We start from the raw sequence: 16230 nt of genomic DNA on the forward strand, positions 1-16230 counted from the left end.
ACTGTTTAAGACAGTCCCTTTAGGCAGAAAGAAAATGGTAACTAATGGAAATTTGTATCTATACAAAGGAGTGAAGAGCACTGGGAACAGATATCTGTATGGGTAATTATAGAAGGATATCTTTTTATTGTTTCAAAAATTTAAAAGATAAGAGACTTTTTAAACAAAAATAGTAACAATGAAGAATGGAATTTATAACAGAAGAAAAAAATGTAATGTATGACAACAATAGCACAAAGTCCAGGAAGAAAACATGAAAATATACTGCTGTGAGTCTCCTACTAGACATGAAATAATGTAACAGCAGTCAAGCTTAAAATGTTTTAAGTTAAATGTGAATGCCATAAACTGTGAACAACCACTAAAATAACAATAAAATTACAGCTAATAGGCCAGAAAAGGCAAGAAAATGGATCATCAAAAATAATCAATAAATTAAAACAGAAAAAGAGGAAAAAGTTAAGATAGTATAGATAGAACAAACAGAAAATAAACAGATGATAGACTTGAACTATATCAATAATGACATTAAATGCAAAGGCAGATTGTTGGATTGGTTAAGAAAATAAATAGCCAAATATATGCTGCCCACAAGAAAAATACTTTAAATGCAAAAATACAAATAGGTTAAAATTAAAAGGATGGAAAAAGACATATTATACAAACATTAATGAAAAGATAGCTGAAATGGCTCTATTAGCATCACAGTAGATTATAGAACAAAGAAAGAATATTATCCAGGATAGAGAAGGTCATTCTATAACAATAAAGGGATCATTCATCATAAGAACGTTATAATACTAAATGTTTATATAACAATAATCATTTACAATAAACATAAATGATAAATGCTTAATATTATCTAACAGACCTTCAGAATTCATAAATAAAAATCTGATAAAATTAGGTGAAACAAAGTCACATATATAGGACATACCATTGAGCAAAAGAAAGCACGTTCTTTTTTTTTCGTATATTTTTTTTATTGGAGTTCGATTTGCCAGTATATAGCATAACACCCAGTGCTTAGTCCATCAAGTGCCACCCTCAGTGCCCATCACCCAGTCACCCCAACCCCCCGCCCACCTCCCTTTCCACTACCCCTTGTTCATTTCCCAGAGTTAGGAGTCTCTCATGTTCTGTCACCCTCACTGATATTTCCCACTCATTTTCTCTCCTTTCCCCTTAAGAAAGCACATTCTATTCAAGTTCATGCAGAATATTTACAAAGAGCGACCATCTTCTGAGCCACAAACTATATCTCAATAAATTAAAAAAGATTCATTATAAGATACATTATAAGAAGTATCTTCTCTGTTCACAGTAAACTTAAGTTAGAAAGCAACCCAGGAAGATAACAGCAAAAATCCCCACATATATGGAAACTAAAGAACATGCTTCTATAAACCTTGGGTCAAACAAGCAATAAAAAAGGAAATTAGAATTAAACTTTAAAAACCAGTACATAGTGAAACCCCAATGCCAAGTGGAGGACAAAAACAAAGACAGTAGAGGAAGTTAAAGCCTTTAGTGCCTATGCTGTGGAAAACATTAAATATAGCCCAACTCTTAATTGGATTTACATAAATCCTTCTATTAAAGGCCTAATTGCTTTAGTTTCTATTACCTCATCCAACATGTATGACTTTCAGCAAAAAATTACAAGGCATGCCAAAGGCAAAAACAAAACAACACACACAGACAGAAAACAATTGAAGAAGCAAATTCAGCATCAGAATGAAACTCAGATATGACACAGAAGTTGTAGTTATCAGGCAGGAAATTTAAAATGATTATGAATGATATGAAAAGGTCTCCACTAGAAATAAAAAAGGAAACATGCAAGACCAGATAAGCCACATAAGCAGACACAGAAATTTGACAGCATTTTTTTTTTGTCTGTGAACTCAAAATGGTCAAGAGAGAGTTAGTGACCCTGAAAAGAGATGAACAGAAATTTCCCAAACTAAAATGTTAAAAAAAAAGAAAGAATGACAAAAAGAGAACAAACTATAAACATTCAAAAACTATGGGACACTATCTAAAGATGTAACATCTGTGCAATTGGAATACCAGAAGAAGAGAGAAAGCAGAAGAAATATTTGAAATGATAATGGCTGAGAACATCCTAAACTATTTGACAGATATGGAAGCACAGATCCCAGAAGCTCAGAGAATACCAAAAAAGGATAAACACTAAAAGTATTACACCTAAGCACATTATATTCAAACTGCATGAAACCAAAGACAAATGGAAAATCTCAAAGGAAGTTACGGGAGAAAAACATATTGCCCATGGAGGGATGAAGATTAGAATTGCAGTCAACTTCTTGTCAGAAACCATGTAAGCAAGAAAAGGTAGAGAGTGAATTGGAATCCATCAGGGGAGTGGAATGAATTATATGCCCAGCAAAAACAGTGTGCTGAGTAAAAAAAGCCAGGTCACATGTGGTACAATGAAATTTATATAAAATATCTGGAATAGGTCAAGCCATACAGACAAGAAACAGATAAGTGGTTTCTGAGGGTTGAGGAAAGGAAGTAATGAAAAGTGACAGCTTCATAGGTGGGAAGTCTCCTTCAGGAGTGATAAAAATGTTTTACAATTAGATAGAAGTGATCGTTGCACAGCACTGTGAATGTAATAAATACCACTGAATCATATGCTTTATGTGACGTGGATTCCACCTCAATAAAAAATAACGTGAAGGAGAAATAAAGATTTATGTACAAAAACCAAAGGAATTCGTTGTTGGTGTACCTGGCCTGCAAGAAATGTGAAAAGGCAGAAGAAAAATGACATAGATCAGAAAAATAGGTCTGCATAAGAAAAGGAAAGAAGGTCAGAGAAAAAAAGCGAAAATAAAATTAAACTTTCTTTTTTCTTATTATTAATAGATATAAAGGTTAACCATTCGAAGCAATAATAACAGCAGTATTTTGGGTGTTTATAGCATATGGACAAATGAATGACAGGTATAAGGTATAAGAAAAGGTATAAGAAAAATTATTTGGGAATACTCTATTACAAAATATTCACATTATGTATGAAGTGGTATAGGGTTATTTGAGGTGAGCTTAGGTTATTTAAAAGTATATATTGCAAACTTCAGGTAAATCACTGAAAGGTTTTTAACAGAAGTACAACCGATATGCAAAAGGAGATGGTAACATAGAATCACATAAAAAGATCTGTCAAGACTAGAAAAGGTGAGGGATCCCTGGGTTAGCGCCTGCCTTTGGCCCGGGGCATGATCCTGGAGACCTGGGATTGAGTCCCACGTCGAGCTCCCTGTGTGGAGCCTGCTTCTCCCTGTGTCTCTGCCTCTCTCTCTCTCTCTCTCTCTCTGTCTCTCATGAATAAATAAATAAAATCTTAAAAAAAAAAAAAAGAAAAAAAGACTAGAAAAGGTGAGCAGGGAGCAGTGGGCATCAGCAGGGAACAGTGGGCAGCAGCATGCAGCAGCTCTTTCTACCCCCAGGTCCTGTCCCCATGCTTTAATAAAATCACTATTTTGCACTGAAAAAAAGAAAACCAAAAATAAGAAAACAGAAAAGGTAGAAAAGGGAGAAGGGAGATAAAAAAGAAAAAATACAACGAATAGAAAACAGTTACAAAGGTAGTAGATATTAATTTGACTCCATAAAAAAAATCATCTTAATCATGAATGGTTTAAATACACCGATTAAATGACTGTGATTGTCAGCATAGATAAAAAAGACAAGACCCAGCTCTAAATTGTCAATAAGAAACTCACTCTAAATTATAAAGACTCAGATACTTAGAAGTAAAGGGATAGAGAAAGATATATCATACTAACAGTAACTGTAAGAAAGCCGAAGTATTTATATTAATTTCAGTTGAAGTGTAATACATATAAAGGAGTTAATTCCCTAAGAAGACATAACAATCCTTGTATATAAGTGTTGAGTTGCTAAATTCTACACCTGAAATTAATATTACATTGTATATTAACTAACTAGAATTGTGGAGGCCGAGAAAAATTAAGGCCATCCCACCTAAAGTTTAGCATTAGCACAAGTACAGCCATCTTAGGCCCCTGTGAATAAGAGCTGAACTTTATGGGAAAAACTGCAGAATGTCCTCAATGTCCTCAGCAGGTAATCCCATATCAGAAAGACAACAGAGCCCACGCCCATGGTAGAAAGTCTCATATTAGAATGAAAACAGAGCTCAATGCCCTTGAAAGCCCCACATCAGAATGTAAACAGAACTTGGAGAAATTCTTCCACCCCTTCTGAAAATCCCCTACACCAGCCTATAAAAAACCCAGCTGGAACCCATTTCGAGGTCCAAGTCGGTGCTCCGCTGTGTCGGGTATACTTGGACCCAAGCTCCAGCTTGCTAATAAACCCTCGTGTGCTTGCATCGGTGTCGGCTCCTCGGTGGTTTCTCGGATTCGCAATCTTGGGCACAACAGAATCTAATTAAAAACTTCTGGAAAAACAACAACAATCCTAAACGTATATGTACCTACATCAGAATATCAGAGTACATGAAGCAAAAACTAATAGAACTGAAATGGAGAAATAGATAAATCGACTATTACAATTTGAATTTTAAACATCCTTATAATAGTCTCCTATTGCTGTTCTAACAAATTACCGCAAATTTAGTGTCTTAAAACTACACAAATTATCATATTAAAGTTCTGAAGTCTGGCAGATCTCACTGGGCTAAAACCAAGGTGTTGGGAGGATTCCATTATTTCCTTCTGGAAGCTCTATGGTAGAATCTGTTTCCCTCCCTTTCCAGTTTCTAAAGGCTGCTCATATTCTCTGGCTCATGGTCTCTATCCTTCATCTTCAAACCAGAAATGGCAGGTTGAATTCATCTCCTACTGCATCACTCTGACCTTTGTTTGATCTCCTTTTTTCACTTTTAAAGATCTTTATTATAATAGGCCCATTCAGATAATCTTGGATAATCTTCCTATCCTACAGTCAGCTGATTGACAACCTTATTTTTTTCTGCTATTAAGATAATCCCTATTTACTATGTAATATAACATAATCTTACAGATTCTGGGAATAAGGATGTAGATATCTTTAAGGGGCCATTATTCTGCCTATCATTCTCTGCTATCACTAATTGATAACTCCAGATTAAGACCAGGTGATCAAGATTAACGTCAAAAGTGTTGTCATGTTGACCACATGTACCCTTGACATGATGTGACTGTCTACACTCAATAGAGTGTGGGCTTCATCCCCAAAACACATAACTCTTGTCTAACCATTTAAGAAAAATGAAGACAAACCCTAATTGAAGGACATTCTATAAAATACTTTGTCAGAACTCTTCAAACCATCAAAGTAATTAAAAATAAATTATGAGAAATCATCATAGCCAAGAGTGGCCTAGGTTGACATGACAAATTAATGTAATATGGTATCTGGATAAAATACTAGAACAGAAAAAGAGAATTAGGTAAAAACTAAGGAAATCTGAATAAGGCATGAACTTCAGTTAATAATAATGCATCAACATTGGTTTATTAGTGTGAGTATAGCACTATGTAAAAATGTATAATATATAAATATATATAAAACGTATATCATTTTATACAAATGTTTAAAATGCTAATAGGGTAAACCAGGATGGAGTACATGGCAACACCTGCACTAACTCTGGGCTCTTCTATAAATCTAAAACCATTGTAAAATTGGGTGGGGGAATGGACAAAATAGGTGAAGGGGATTAAGAGGTACAAACTTCCAGTTACAAAATAGAATCATCACAGGGATGAGAAGTATAGCACAGGGAATATGGTTAATAATATTGTAATAATATATGATGACAGCAACTACCTTATTGTGGTGAGCATGGCATAATGTGTAGAATTGTCAAATCACTATGTTGTACACCTAAAACAAATATGTTATGTCAACTATACTTCAGTAAAAAGTCATTGTAAAAATTAATATAAATACACACATAGTGGAATCCACAATTTTTGAAATTCATTAACCTATTTATAAATTAAGAAAGAATTGATTAAAAATGGGAACAGTGAAAAGAAATATATATGCAATGTTATATATACATAACAATATATATACACTGAGACAAGGAGAAATCTTCACCAAGTAAATCTCTATGAAAAGATTATCTATAAAAGGACATGTTCTAATATGGGACTTTCTACCACTGGCTGGGCTCTGTTGTCTTTCTGACATGGGATTCCCTGCCAAGGACATTGAGGACATTCTGCAGTTTTTCCTGTAAAGTTCAGCTGTTATTCACAGGGGCCTAAGATGGCTGTACTTGTGCTAATGCTAAACTTTAGGTGGGATGGCCTTAATTTTTCTCGGCCTCCACAATAAACTGGAAAGGAAAGAATTTACTTCTGGGAAATGTTAGCTGAAAAGGGTTGTATTAAAGGATAGCACACAAACTACTTGGTAATTATAAAGCTAGATTCTCATGAACATGAGCAGTAATAAAACTCCCAGCCATCATGGGAGCTGTTTAGAGAAAACACCTGTATCACCAGTGTCTACGTTCCACTTGAGAGGAAAGCCTCTAATGTGGGAAAATTATAGCAAGCAAGGAGAATGTTCAAAGAGGGTGGAAAACCACAAATGACAACTGATGCTCCAAAGATTTAAGTGCAGAGCATTCAGAGAGTAAATTATCCTGCAAAAAAAATATAGAGAGAAGTGGAAGGTTGGCAGAAACGGTAACTTGAGAAAAGTTGAGGTATTTTAAAGAAGTATAAGGTATGATCTTAAGCAATTGCTGAAGTGTAAGAACAGATACATCATTTAGTATGATACCAGGAATAGTCTCCTTCTGGTGACCTAGAAGTTATGATATTGAACTTGGAAAAAAAGCAACTTTTATAGAATCATAAAGTAAATGTTTTCTGTCGGTACTCAGATTGGAGATAACCAATGAGCAAAAGGGAAAAGACTTGTGTGTACAAATATCAATATTAATACCCTTAACAATATAGAAGCTAAAGTGTAACTGGTATAACTGAGTTAAGATTGGACAAATACAGGGCACCTGGTTGGTTCAGTCAGTAGAACATGGGACTCGGGGGTCCCTGGGTGGCTCAGCGGTTCAGCACCTGCCTTTGGCCCAGGTCGCGTTCCTGGAGTCTTGGGATCGAGTTCCGCGTCGGGCTCCCGGCATGGAGCCTGCCTCCCCCTCTGCCTGTGACTCTGCCTCTCTCTCTCTCTATGTCTATCATAAACAAACAAACAAACAAAAAAGAACATGGGACTCGATCTTGGGGCCATGAGTTTGTGCCCCAAGTTGGGTGTAGAGATTATTAAAAGATAAATTAATTAATTTTTTAAAAAAGGACTGGACAAATACATTTGAGTGGGTGGTAGGGAGAATATGTGGAGAAAAGTGAGAAAGAGTGAATAGTCTGATAAAATGTATAATTCCCAGTGCACCAGAGTGTCTCAGGCCACTAAGAGCTCAACTCTTGGGGATCCCGGGGTGGCGCAGCGGTTTGGCGCCTGCCTTTGGCCCAGGGCGTGATCCTGGAGACCCGGGATCAAATCCCACGTCGGGCTCCCGGTGCGTGGAGCCTGCTTCTCCCTCTGCCTATGTCTCTGCCTCTCTCTCTCTCTCACTCTATCATAAATAAATTAAAAAAAAAAAAGAGAGAGAGCTCAACTCTTGATTTCAGCTCGGGTCATCATCTGAAATGGATCCCTGCGTTGGGCTCTGTGCTCAGTTCAATCTTAAATATATATATAAATCTTAAATATATATATATATATATATATAATTCCCAGCAATGCTTTTTAAAGCTAATACAATTTCTGTAGATGCTGCCCTCTCATGTTTGTGGAGTATACTGCAAGTAAGTCTAAGACCAGGCTGAGTATATAAAAAAAAGCTTCTGAAAACAAATCAAGAAGCAATAAGAGAGTCATTTCTAGTGTCTTTTAACCTTTTGAGCAATACTAGTAAAAAGCCAACTACTATAGTCATGTAAGGATATATAGTATGCAATTATTTTTTTATTTATTTATTTAAAAGAGAAAGAGCACATAAGTAGGGGGGAGGGGCGGGAGAGAGAGAATCTTTTTTTTTTTTTTAAGATTTTATTTATTTATTCATGAGAGACACACAGAGGCAGAGACACAGGCAGAGGGAGAAGCAGGCTTCTGTGGGACTCAACCCCGGCACTCCAGGATCATGCCCTTGAACCAAAGGCAGCTGCTCAACTGCTGAGCCACCCAGGTATCCCAGAGAAAGAGAATCTTAAGAAGGCTCCATGCTCAGCTTGGAGCTTGCTGTCAGGCTTGATCTCATGACCCTGGGATCATAACATGAGACAAAATCAAGAGTCAATCAACTGACTGAGCCACCCAGATGCCCCTACAGTAATTTAAAATACATGTGTCATTTAAAATTTATAAATAAAATATGTGTTACCATGAAGAAGGAAAAATGCTTCTATAAAGAGTGGAGAAGAGAAAATCATGAAACTGGAGTGCATGGGAAGGAAATGCTTCATAGAAAGAGCTAATAGTTTTCTGTCTGGGGAAATGACAAGAAAGAGAAGACTAAGGGTGAAGAATAAGGGCTACCTCTTTTGCAAGAATTGAGAATTCTCCCTTGGTAAGGGCATAAATCATTGGTGGGCAAGAAATATCCCCATAATGGAAACAAGAATTAAAGTTATCCAATCTCACAGCCACATGTTGAAGCATTGTTTTTTAAGTGTGAAAAATATTGGAATCTCATAAAACTACAGAGCCTAGGTGATTCATATATTAAATATGATAATTCTTTAACTTCTTTAAATTGAAGTTGAATACACAACTTAAGTTGAATACATTCAGCCGTATCCTTTTACAATGACAAGTATCATCTATGCCTTATGCACTTGGTAGAATTACATAGCAACTGCTGACACTTGAAAAGGCTGCCTGGAGCCTACACCATAATAATAATCCACACAATAAGACCCCTTGCTTTTGCCCCTAAAAAGTGGCCTCTCCTGGAACAATCCTTTTCTTTACTAATAACTTTCTTGCTCATACTCTCCTATAAAACGTGACATTTTATATAACTCCTTGAAGTATCTCTTGCTAGACGGAGCTGCTTGATTCATGAATTGTTTAATAGAGCTATTTAGGTCTTCAAATTTACCTTGTTGAATCTTGTTATTTATATTTAACAATATATTTATTTACTGTTATATTTAACAGTATAAAGCAGGACTTCTGTTAGTAGTAAATTCTCTATGTATGTGCAAGACATACACAACAGTAATCAGTATACATTCCTGAAATAATGGAAGAAAACTGATGCTGGAAAAATTTGGTACTTTTTTTTTTAAGATTTATTTATTTATTTGAGAAAAGAGAAATTAGGGGGAAAGGCAGAGATGGAAGGAGGGAGAAAATCTCAAGCAGACTCCACACTCAGAGCAGAGTGCAGTTCATGGCTTGATCTCATGACCCTGAGATGACCTGAGCCAAAATCAAGCCAGATATTGAACTGACTGAGCCACCCAGGTATCCCAAGTTTGGTGCTGTTAATAACAACTCTTAAATTAGGCATTTGAAAACAGAGTGCTGGAAGATGCTTTATTTGCCTAGGAAAAAGGAAGAGAGAAAAGAGGTGATACAACCATCTGTGACAAAAGTGATACAAACTGGCTGGCTCCAAATGATGAGAGAGCAGAAGGCTAGTTGAAGACAAAGCATGAGCTGACACCCTGCAACCTCCTCCACTTCCCCCACACTGGGTGGGATATATGTGACATTCCTCCAGGAAACTTCCAACTATCTTGATGTTAATGCTTTGCTAGAGGGAAAAAATGTACTTAACTTGATAGTTGCAAGGCCTCTAGTACCTTAAGATCTGCTTTAGCATATGAAAGTCTTTTTGGACACTTCCTTTTTTTCTTACTTCCCCAACCTCATAGTATATAATCAGTTGCTCATCACAACCCCAGTGCAGCTCTATCTGCCCACTGTCTTGTCCCTGTGCTTTAGTAAAATCATCTTTTTGCACCAAAGACATCTCAAGAATTCCTTCTTGGCTGTTGGCTCCAGACCCCACCTATATCCCAAAAGTGCATTACAAGGACCCAGAGGGGGTTCCTGCAGAACCAACTAAAAGAATCCTTGGCTTTGCACAGGATTGAAATCAAATGTGAACTGAAAGAAAGTGGGAGCCAAGTTTATTGAAGACATAGAGAGATAGAGCAGATGCAGAATGTTTGAGAGACTTAGAAAGCAGAAGAAGTCTCATCTTTGCTTGGGGCCCCAGTGTTTTTATTAAGGGTTATGGTCTGGTGTAACCTGTCTTCTCAGGCATCCAGAAGCTGCTTAAAACAAAGATTAGGGTTTAGGTGTCCTCAATAAGCTGCTTATGTCTGGGAACCAGGAGTCACGGTGAGTGGTCTGGAAAACGTAAATGACATTCCACCCAGTCACTCCTTAGATGTTATCTATTGTACTGAAAGACTCCAAAAATATCATTAACTCCTTGATCTTTGTAATGAGGACATATATTATCTGAACCATAAGGCATGTATAAGATGGGGGTGCAGGTAAAAAGTCTTTTTTTCATGGAGTCCCGTCTGTTTTCCTATCCCCAAAGGATAAACAAAGTCCCCAGTGAGAACATGTAAGAAAGAAAAGGATTCAACAGGGTTCAAAGAGTAATGTTTTGACTAAAAAAATAAAGTTTATATATACACCATGGCCAATGTGGAAGAAAGTAGGGTGAGATTTTTCTAACATTCCATAATTGGTATTTTCTACTCCTATATCTTAAAATAAATATGTGTTATATTTGCACACCAACCATCCTCTCCCAATTTTTTTGCCTGAGAACCCCAAAATTCTTTTGAGAAACGATGTCTTCCTATTTTTCCGTAAATGACTTTTGAGTGAGGCTCCAAATCCTGGACTATGGGTTAAATAGGTGATTAAGGCTGAGCCAGTTCACATATCAAATCTCTTCAGCCACAATAATTGTTTTGGGAAGAAGTATGCTACCTAAGTTGATCCATTTAGAGGGAATCTCTGGACTTACAAAACCTACCAAGAGGGAAAGCTCTGTATCTTTTATTTGATTTTTTTTTTTTTTTTTTTTTTTTTTATTTATGATAGTCACAGAGAGAGAGAGAGAGAGGCAGAGACACAGGCAGAGGGAGAAGCAGGCTCCATGCACCGGGAGCCCGACGTGGGATTCGATCCCGGGTCTCCAGGATCGCGCCCTGGGCCAAAGGCAGGCACTAAACCGCTGCGCCACCCAGGGATCCCTGTATCTTTTATTTGGCTTAAATCTTTTAAGATATGAGCTTGGCAATACTGTGGATAACTGTAAAGATGGATCCTACCTCAATTTGAAGTTAATTTGAAGCATGGCAGAGCCAAAAGATGGAGGTGTGGCCCTGTTATTATGCCATTTCTGGAAGGCATTTCTTTTCTGTCAGAGAAGATACTGAATTCATTTTTTTCATAAATTAGATTTATCATCATTTTAAAAATACAAATCTCTAACATATATATTGCTATTATTTATTATTGTTGAATACTTAATACATGGAAAATAATCTTTGGTGACAACAAGGATTTTTTTTTCCTTCTGCTTTTTTTAGGCAACCTATGCCATTGTTTATGGCAAATGCTGCCAGTGATATATAAATCTACACTCTGAAGTCAATTTTATATTTCATATCCTATATGCAAGGGCATCCCGCTGTCCTTTCTATTTTTTTTTATTTTAATTCCAATAAAGTCAACATACAGTGTTATGTTAGTTTCAGGTATAAAATATTCCACTGTCCTCTTGATTTTGTATATCAAAACTATAATCTCAACATCTAGATTTATTTGTAAAAATTACATTCATTCCTGAAATATTGTTTGTGTTGTTGGATATCTGTCTAGAATCATGTAATATGTACTGTTTTGAACAAGATTTTGGCTGGTTTAAAAGAAAAAAAAAGATGAACTGTGCAATAATTTTTTTTGGTGAGAATGTCTTGGTTGATTTATAAAGTTAATCATTAATTCATTTACTCTAAAAGAGCTACACAGATGAACCAAGGATACATAGCTATAAAATTGAAAACCTTTGCATTAATAATAAAGTTAGGGAGGAACCAAAGATAAGAGCAACATAATTTGTCCATAAATTAATCCTAGGGCTTTCTTGGTGTCAGATTATACAAATGGCATTTATATGCATTTTCCAACAACTGCTTACAAAAATGTCTTAGTAGTTTGTGATAGTTAAACATCAAGGGAAGCAATATGCTGAAGAGGCTAGTAGCAAGAGAAAAGAAGGAACTGTTTCAGGCGTGATCATGTTCCCTGACAGGTAAGGAAAGGGGTCTTACTAGGTGGATTGCCTCATCTTCCTTTGGGAGATGGAGGGTCCTTGTGACAAATCACCTCATTGGTGCTGACCAGAAAATTCTAGATGGATTGGGTTAAAATTCTACTCCTGGCAAGTTGAAACTGCAATTAAGTCTTGGTTTGCTCTCCTGGGGGCAAGTGACTCCATCTTGGGCCTGGCTTTCTGGTTAACACCAGTATCCTCTGACAATTAATAATCAAAACCCAAACTATATTGAGTGTTTTCATAGTGCCCAGTTAACATTATACTAAATTTCATGTACAACATCTTATTAGATCTTACAATTGTGGAGGCCGAGCAAATTAAGGCCATTCCGCCTCAAGTTCAGCATTAGCACAAGTACAGCCATCTCAGGCCCCTGTGAATAAGAGCTGAACTTTACCCTACTTCAGTTACAGGAAAAACCACAGAACGCCCTTGAAAGCCCCATATCAGAATGAAAACAGAGCTTAAGAAATTCCTCCACTCCTTCTGGAAATCCCCTAGACCAGCCCATAAAAACCCAGCTGGAACCCACCTGGGGGTCCAAGTCCCTGCTCCGCTGTGTCAGGTATACTTGGACCCAAGCTGGAGCTTGCTAATAAAACCCTCATGCACTTGCATCGGTGTCGGCTCCTTAGTGGTTTCTCGGATTCGCAATCTTGGGCACAACAACAATACCTTGTGAAGTTGATATCATGTTCATTTTAAAGGTGAAGAAAGCAAGACTTAAAATGTATAAACTGGAAAATGGTAAATCTAGACTTCAAACTCTAACTAGTTCAGCTCCCGTGTTCACTACCCACTACAGAGAGAATGTTTGAAACACAGGATATGAAACTGTCCTGACACTAGTAATCCCAAATGTCAGGATGCAGTGCAGACAAATATTTTTTTTTGGCCATTGCCATGTACATCCCCTATATTGCAGTCTTCTTTATTGAGGGTATCTATGACCATCTATGCACTGCCCCTCCGATACTCAAGCATTCATTGTGGACTATTAAAAACAAAATAAAAAACACCAGAAGTTACCTCTTATTAAATAATAACAGAGGCTGCATTCATAATTTTGGAAAACCCACTAAGGATAAAATCAAGCCATTTGTTTTGGAGATTTTAAAATGGTACCTAAGACACAAGTAGCCTAGGTGCTGGAGTTAGAATTCCTCCTTCTCCTCCTCTTCATTCTTTCTTCTCCTCCTCCTTCTTCTAGAAATGCTTCTGTGAGCTCACAGACAGACACAAAAAGGATGTCTAAAATGTTCAGCAACCTATATTTCAGATCACAACTTTTAAAATCCCACAATTTGGATGTAGAGATGAAATTTAAATGGTTATCATAGATCTGAGATGTTGAGAAGATTTTTCTAAAGATTACAAGTTGAAATGGAAACCTAGATACTCCAAAATACTGAGCTTTACAGAATATTTAAAGTCAGAATCAATGAGAGTTCTGATCAGATTATCCAAATGAATTTATAAATTTACATGCCAGAATGAGAGGTAGAGCTCACGATTCTCTAATTTATCTACAAGCAATTCAGAAAAAAAAATTAAATAGACTAGTTAATATAACAGATATAAATGATGTAAAATTTGGGATTCAGGAGTGAACAGTCAAGAAAGAAATCTTGACATGTTTTTGGTGCAAAAAAAAAAAGTGGTTTTATTAAAGCATGAGGAATGGGACCCATGGGCAGAAAGAGCTGCACTGGGATTGTGAGGAGTGGTTGATTATACACTTTCAAGTTGGGAGGGGATTAGGGTATAGTGTTAAGTCTCTAAGGAATTTGGAAGCAAAGTTACCAGGACCTTGAGGGTCATCTACTACTGTCTAGTAAAACCTTAGTCATGCGACCCTTCAGATGCATATCAGTGGGCCATATGTTTAGGGGATTGTAGCTAACATATATCTTGGTAGAGTAGAGATAAAGGAAGTTTCCAAAGAGAATTTTACAGGATCCTGGAGGTCCGGCTAATGTCAAGCTAAGGTTTTCTTTTGTCTCTGGCATTGTATTAACATGAAGGCAGTTGGGCTCCTGGAGGAAGATCACCTGGCCTGTCCTAAGTGCTTGTCAATGGGCTGGCTCTAAGTTACAATGCAGTTTAATTTTTTCTGTATTTCTTTTGCCTTTGTTTTCCACATCATAAGGAAATGTGCTCTGGCTTCTCTACATTTATAAGATGGCTAGAAATTTTATTTGTTGTAATTACAGAGTAATGACCTTCAATTTCTTCATAAGCAAGCTCTTACTCTTATAATTTCATTTCAAAGATCACCCTTGCCTAATATATTCTTTGAAATCAGAGTATTTAGAAGATAAAGAAAATGAAATAACACTTTCAAGATAGAACCAAAGGATTCTACCATAGCTTTACTCCAAGGCCAGTTATACTGTAATTTCCTGTATGATTTTTAGTGACATTCAAGTTTTATGAGGCACCTCAGTATCTTTACACTCATGAAGATAGTGATATTGATAAAGAACACTCAATGCATTGTGGGTGAAACTCTTAATGAGAATAACAGAGTTCAAGTATTTCCTGTCTTTGCCCATTGTGGTGGGTGTGATTAGAGAGTCCTTGAACAATGTACTCCCTTCCACCTCACTCTGCCTTGAAGACTCAGCATGAGCTACTAGATAAGAAATAGACATGGAGATGTCAGCATAGGCTTGTGGGTCTTAATCCTGGGTGCATTGTATAATCATTTGAGAATATCATTTAAATTACTGATTGATAACTCTACCTTCTGTTCTTCTCCTCCACTACCAAGAAATTTCTATTTGATTAGTCTGAGGTGGAATCCTAGTAATGATACTTTTTGTGAAGCTCTTCAGGTAAACCTAGCAGGAAGTTGGAATTGAGTATTACTGATCAAGAAGTAGGGTTAATATTTCAAACCAGTTGAGTAGCCAAATGGATTTTCATGCCAGTCTTTATTGTGCTGTGCCACATAACCAAGGACAATGAGAATCTGTATGTGGTTTGCTGGCTAACCAAAAAGTTTTAGATTTTTTGTATTTTTACTAAGCAGAATTTGGGATTGCTTTTATATTTTTTTAAAAAGACTTTATTTATTTATTCATTAGAGAGAGAGAGAGAGACGGGCAGAGACATAGGCAGATGGAGAAGCCGGCTCCATGCAGGGAGCCTGATCTGGGACTCAATCCTGGGTCTCTGGGATCACACCCTGAGCTGAAGGTAGACACTCATCTGCTAAGCCACCCAGGCATCCTTAATTTTATACTTTTGGTGGTTGTGATACAAAAGAAGTCTGCAGTTCTTTTCCTAACCCTATTTCCTCTGCCTGCTTTCTCATTCCACCCGAGGCAGTTAAGAGATGCTATGAATTACTCTAATTCAAGAATAATAGGATAGAATAGGGACTTCCTGTATTAGGATTATTCCTGGTCTTTCCATGAGACTGGGGAAAAGAGGAGAAAATAAAGCTTCTTTTCATAAATCTGGACAGGTGAGAAAGTTCGAAGAAGTTAAGGCTCCAGTTGTTACTACCTAAGATTGAGGCAAGTAGCATAGATAAGTTCTGCTTTAGGCTTTGGGTGAACATTTTTGGAAAATAACACTGGTAAGGACATTTCCCCTGGGCAAGTTTTCTCTCCCCATCAATGGGCTAAATAGAGACCTTAAAAGGAAAAGGGTAAAATTCCCTTTTTCTTTCAGGTATTGTCAAGAGACTTAAAACCTCTCCCATACTTTTGATTGCCAGTTTACATGGGGTAAAGTACATGATTATGCTATTCAAAATTACCCTGTGCCTAGACCCAAGGCATCTAGACCCAGGATAGAAGAAGGTTCAGAGCAGAAATACATAATAGTTCTATAAGAAGTTGGTGTCTTCAGTTTCTCCT

Source organism: Canis aureus, chromosome 7 (genome assembly GCF_053574225.1).
Source record: "Canis aureus isolate CA01 chromosome 7, VMU_Caureus_v.1.0, whole genome shotgun sequence".
NCBI classification, from domain to species: Eukaryota; Metazoa; Chordata; class Mammalia; order Carnivora; family Canidae; genus Canis; species Canis aureus.